The sequence below is a fragment of the Populus euphratica genome, unplaced genomic scaffold (assembly GCF_000495115.2).
Source record: "Populus euphratica unplaced genomic scaffold, PopEup_1.0 scaffold8.1, whole genome shotgun sequence".
NCBI lineage: Eukaryota > Viridiplantae > Streptophyta > Magnoliopsida > Malpighiales > Salicaceae > Populus > Populus euphratica.
The window spans coordinates 62,397-68,680 of NW_011499855.1; the positions used below are offsets into that span (position 1 = coordinate 62,397).

Here is a 6,284-nt window from a genome sequence, read left to right on the forward strand (position 1 = left end):
TATTATTATTATTATTATTATTATTATTATTATTATTATTATATAGTTAACTTCCCTGTGATTCGACCCCGATCTTGCCTGGTTATTTATTACTTTAACACTCCTATATTTGAAAAAAGATATCAACTCTTTAATCATGTCATTTACCAACTTCATCAGGCATCTGTCATGCTGAAAATATTGTGAACTGAAGCAGCATTGTCGTTAAAGTTATCCATGCTTTCCGTCATGGTTTAATTTTGTTATTCGTTGTTACTTTGTTTTTACAGTGAGATATTTTTTTAAATAATATATATTTTTTATTTTTTTAATATATAGATTTCAAATATAAATTTTTAAAATAAAAAATATTATTTTAATATATTTAAAAATTAATGTTATCACTTTACTAAATACTATTAAAGTCGGTAATTAAACCTAAAATCATTGATGGGCCTTTTATGGCTAGTCAAAGGTTTTGTACGGGCTAGATCATGATCAATCATGATGAATAAAAATTGAGAATTTGGTCTTGAGTATCTTGAATTTGGCTGGGTGGGTGCTAGGATTTAGAATTCCTACACCGTTCATGGGCATAGCTATTGCTAACTTCTTTACAGATTTCAGAGAACAAGGACATGTTACGAGAATTTGCCAAGTTTTGGTTGCATCATTCCATAGATGGAATTTGGATGTTACCCAAGATCGTAACCTTTGTGAAACACAAGAAAACCATTGATGGAAGCAATCGGAAACTGGAGCGCATCAGGGAACTAACGTTTTTTCATATTTTCTTCTTCGTTCTGGGCTTTACTTTTCTCGGTTATGACCCATTTGTTCTAATTTGACGTAGGTTTGTTCCCATATCAAATTTATTTCGAGTAACCTGATCAGATCGGGTTTGTGTATAAAAAACTCATGCTTTTTCATGTTCGAGTTAAACTTGAATATCACTTTTGGATTCGGATCTTAATAATGTAAGGCTTGAGTATCTATTTTCATCTCTATCCTTATCTATCCATCAATCAATTTATATATACCTGTGCTTTTAGTACAATGAATGTACTTAGGTAGCGCGCAAAACTAATATACTTAGCCCAAGATTTAAGAATGGAAGCAACCGAGCATAAACCTTATTTATTTTTAGTTTTTAGTATGATTTTGTACTTGAAAGAAAAGTGCGAGTGAAAAAAAACAGTATACTAAGCTGTGTTATAATATTTATAATAATATGTGATTTTGTGGTTGAAACAGATATGTTATTTTTTTTTGGGTTACTAATTCAATCACCACTTATGAATGATTTTATTTTAAATACTAAAATTTTCAAAATTATAATTTGAGTTTAATTTTTTTAACGGTCATTATCCTTACAAATATTATACTCCATTTTATCCGTTAAAACTATTTGGATAAAATTTATTAAGAATTATAGAGCAGTAAAGAGATGAATAGGGCTAGCTCATACATATCTTACCATTAAAACATAATTTGCTATTACTGGACCATATCTATCACCCTAAACCCATACACATACCTGCCTATGTAATACCCGGCCCATGTCGACAAAAAAGTAGCTTTTCATTAATGTTTATTTTAGTCTTTGAATTTTTAAAAACTCTGTCATATTTTTTTCTAAGAGAACATTTTTTTTATATTTTTTTTCAAAAAAAAAAATACAAACATTTAGTTTTAAATTATTTCTAACTTTTCTTCAGCTACGATTACGGGTGAACATCAGACAATCCTCACTATTGCTCTACCAATTTCTTGCAACTCTTCATTGAGCATTGGCATTTTCATCACCAAATGCATGTTTGGCAAACACGGACCAGCATCATCTGATATTTTTAGATTTATTGTTTATTTCGGATTTTATGCTATTTTTCTTTATGTTTAGGGATTCTAATTTTGTTTTCTGGTGTAGGTCAATTTTTTTAGACCATATGCATGTAAACCTTTTCAAGAGGCCGACTTGAACATAACAGTAGTTAAAAAATAAAATACGGTTTTAGAATTTTTTGTGTTTAACCCTAATCCAGCCTTATGAGAAGTCTTTCTGTCTATAGAAAGCAATAAGAGAGAAGAAGAGAAGAGTTGATACAAACATGTAGTATTTTAGGTTCCTCTTTCACTGGATTTCCTTAAAAACTCGACTGAACTTGACCTTATTGATCAAATATGTAGTGGTTCGCTTCCAGTGGTTCTGTTATGGTTGCAGGTGCTCGTCATCATGTCTTGATTTAGATGAGAGAAGCTTTGGTATTGTATTGCAGGCCGACCTAGGTGAAGGCAGATTATTTTTTTTTTAATTAAAATAACGAATATATCCTGCCATTTGTAGGAGAGAAGCTTTGGTAACATTGTCGGCCGACCTGGGTGAAGGCAGATATTAAACTGACATTTGTAGCTTTGTACTGGTGCAGCATCCATGAGTGCGGCGCAGCATGTATTCATGAGGTGACAATTCAAATAGCATAATATTTAGCAGAGATCTTCATTTAATTAGAAAAGGAAATTTAATTTTTCCATGATTAACTATCAAGAAGTCGCATTTGTGCACGCTGAAAGTATTAATGTTGTTAATATAGCTACATATCTGCTACAACATTGTACTCATCGCTGTGAGTTCTCGAGATGATGACTTTCTGTGCTTTAATCCTTCCTGTTGATTGTGCGAAAGGATGATGATCCAATAATTATTAAACCTTCAAAAGCATATTAAAATAATTTAAAAACATCAAACACATATCAATTTTTTTAATAAATATAATATTATTTCTTCTGAATTGTCACTTGCTTCAATTGTGATTCCAAAACGTTGGTGAATTTTATATTATTTCTTCTTTTTGCATGTATTTTTTTATAAAAATAACTAATAAAATATTACTAGTTATATATAAAATAAATTTTATTAGAAAGGGCCTGCCTACACTCCAAAATTATTATTTTTTAACTTCAGCTTTATATGGAATAAATTTATTTTAATCAGAGTTAAATAATAAAAAAAGAGATAAATCATAAGTTTTTGGATTTTGAATTTTTGAAGAAGGCGAATGGACTAGAGAAAGAGATGGAGAAAAAAATTTGAATTTTTGATGACGCAGAAAAGGAGAGAATGGAGATTTTATATAATTAAGGGTTTAATTTATTTTTTGAATCAGTTGCAGATTTGATTTTGCCGCGTCGACAATGAAAAATGCGTTGCAGATTACTTAAATAATTTAATATTTTTTTAATCCTTTCTAGCAATGGATTTGCAATAACTAAATTCAAAATCTGAAGCATGTGATGATCCTCCAGCTGGGGTGGCAGCAGAACAAGATCGAGGAACAATAGAAGGATTTGAATTTGGATTCAAAGGAAAGAAGCCAAAGGTTTCACCGCTCCCATTGATCATTCTCCTTCTCTTGTTATTTTTTTTTTTTAAGAAGCAATTTATGTAACGGAAGTTGTGAAAATTACTTTGTTCTAACCACAAATGTTAGAATGAGAAAAGTACAATACTAATCAAATCAACTTAAGAAAATAATTATAGCGAAAAAAGATAATGAAATTTATGTTACATATGAAGATGAATGAGAGACAATAGAAAGAAATTATCTGTATTTCAACATAATATGCGAGGAATGTAAGAAATCTCGGTCCAATCCTTACCTTTCTCCCTTTCACAACTTTCACCCAGCATGGGACAATAGTCAATTACAAGAGTAGAAAGGGAGGAGGGCAAACCCTTCTTCTGGCATTGACTCAATCAGAGGGCAGTTACTTATAGTCAATTCTCTAAGAGAGGTGAGGTGTTGAAGCCCCTTGTAGTCAAGAGATTTCAGGTGTTCTAGGGAGCTGATGGTAAGAGATGTAAGACTCGAGGGCAGCAGCATCTCTTCAGGGAAGGATTCAACATTTTCGTCCAAACCAATTGTAAAGTGTGAAAGAGAAGGGAGCGTTTGCAAGCCCCATTGCATGCGGCCTGCAATGAGCTTGTTGCAATCCAAAATACGAAGTGTTCGTAATGTGGAGGGAAAACCCCCCTTCTGGACACAACTCAACTTCAGAACAACCATGTATTACCAAACGGTTAAGGGATGGGAGGAGGGAAGGCATACTCTCAGGCAACAGCTTCAATTTCCTGCATTCTATTAACTCAAGCCGTGTCAAGACTGGAGCAGGTAACCCTCCTTTGAGAAATGAAACTAATTTTGGGCACCTCCGGATTTCCAAAGAATGGAGAGAGGTGAGATCATCGAGAGGTCTTTCATGTGCACATACTGATTCGAGATCTGGACAGTTAGAAAGAGAATTTAACTTGGGGAGCAAGTCCAGTGCGACGCATTTGAGAGAAGCGCAGCCGTCGATGCTAATTTTCCCTAAATCAGAAGGTGAACAACCCATTTGATCAATTTCCTAGGGTAGGGACTCTAGGGAGTGGAATCCAGAAACATCGAGAGAGAGCAACCTAGGAAACCTAGGAAGTGGAGTCGCGAACTGCTCACATTCTCTAATACTAAGTCTTGTTACACGTGGAACGTGGTGACTAGGTAGGGCCTTTGTAAGGTTGGGGCATTGTCTGATTGAAAGTTCCTGAAGAAGAGGGAAGGCTTCCCGGCTTCCTTCGTAACGAATTCCACTCGCGCCACTCTGGCATCCCTTCAAAAGTTAAACTTTCAAGGGATTCAAATGGCTTCTTCATAGCAGTACAATTCCCATAGAACTCGGAACCCACAGTCACAACTTTATGGAATGATGCAATTAAGAGATGCTCTAAAGAAGCTAATTGCCCGAGCGGTGGTAAGGAGGTGCAGTTGGTAAGAAGGCAACGTTACTAAATCTGACCAGGAAAGATTCAAATACCGCAAATGCTTCAACTTGCTAGTTGAACATAACAACATAGATGCATCTCTACAATAAGTCATGAATAGCACTCGTAGGCGCCCAAGGGTTGACTGAAAGATCACATTATAAAATTCGCGAGGACACGAAAAGCATGAAAAAGTGCGGAATGTGCGTAGATGTTGGGCTTGACGGATGTTTTCTAATTTTGTGCTTGAAAAACCACCAAACGCATCTACTACGAGTGATAAATGTCGAGTCCTTCTGGTGGCCTTGGAAGAATTATTTTCCCCCAACCTGGAGCTGAAGCAAAATTGACCGGACACATGGGTAGCCAAGTCATGCATGAGATCGTGCATCACAAATGATGAGGGAGAGGCACTTGATTGCTGGAAAAAGGACCTTGACAAGAGATCATCAAAGCACTTAGCACCTGCTTTTGTTCTGGTTACATAAGAGGTAAAGAGTTTGTGTAAAGAACTCGCAAAAGCTTTTTTCTGTTCCTTTAAGATTCAGATGTCGTAAATAGCAAGTAGTTTGCAATATTTCAAATTTCCAAGATCAGGTAGACTAGCAAGTAGTTTGCAATATTTCAAGATCAACGTTTGCAAATTGAGAAGCCCGCTCACTTCTTCAGGCAACGTTACTAAATCATATGACGAGGAAAGATCCAAATACCGCAAATGCTTCAACCTGCTAGTTGAACAAAACATCAAAGTTGCATCTCTACAATCAGTCATGAATAGCACTCGTAGGCGCTCAAGTGTTGACTGAAAGATCTCAGTATAAAATTCGGGAGGACGCCACGGACGGCGTGTAAAAGTTTTGAATGTGCGTAGATGTTGGGCTTCACGGATGATTTCTGATTCTGTGCTTGAAAAACCGCCTCCCGTATCTACTACGAGTGATAAATGTCGAGTCCTTCTGGTGGCCTTGGAAGAATTATTTTCCCCCAACCTGGAGCTGAAGCAAAATTGACCGGACACATGGCTGGCCAAGTCATGCATGAGATCGTGCATCACAAATGATGAGGGAGAGGCACTTGATTGCTGGAAAAAGGACCTTGACAAGAGATCATAAAGCACTTAGCACCTGCTTTTGTTCTGCTTACATAAGAGGTAGAGAGTTTGTGTAAAGAACTCGCAAAAGCTCTCTCTCTTTTTTATATAACATTTTTGCTCTATGGAAATCTTCAATTAGGATCTTTTAATGCCATCACCATTTTCTGTTTTCCTTTCTCATTCTAGAAATTAAAATTGAAAGCGGTATCCTCTATTTACAATGGAGGAATAGTGACTGAAACAATTCAATTAAGGCCGCGCTTGCTCTTAGAAGTAGAAGAAAATCTAAACAGAAAACTTTTGGTTCCTCCTTCACTGGATTTCCTTAAATACTTGACCGAATTTGACCTTGTTGATCAAATATGTAGGAGCTCGCTTCCACTGGTAATGCCGAGGTTTTCTTTTATTGTGAGC

General features: G+C 35.6%; 2 long non-coding RNA genes across 2 annotated transcripts in view; one reads left to right on the forward strand and one right to left on the reverse strand.

The window, feature by feature from the left end:
* LOC105122779 (uncharacterized) overlaps nt 1-4,784 on the forward strand; it is an 11,466-nt gene extending 6,682 nt beyond the window's left edge. Inside the window, exon 3 of the long non-coding RNA XR_841749.1 lies at nt 4,649-4,784. This is a non-coding gene — a long non-coding RNA (uncharacterized LOC105122779). The remainder of the gene's footprint in view (nt 1-4,648) is intronic.
* The window catches only part of LOC105122778 (uncharacterized), a 3,605-nt gene continuing 1,085 nt past the window's right edge, over nt 3,765-6,284 (reverse strand). Inside the window, exon 2 of the long non-coding RNA XR_841748.1 lies at nt 3,765-3,949. This is a non-coding gene — a long non-coding RNA (uncharacterized LOC105122778). The remainder of the gene's footprint in view (nt 3,950-6,284) is intronic.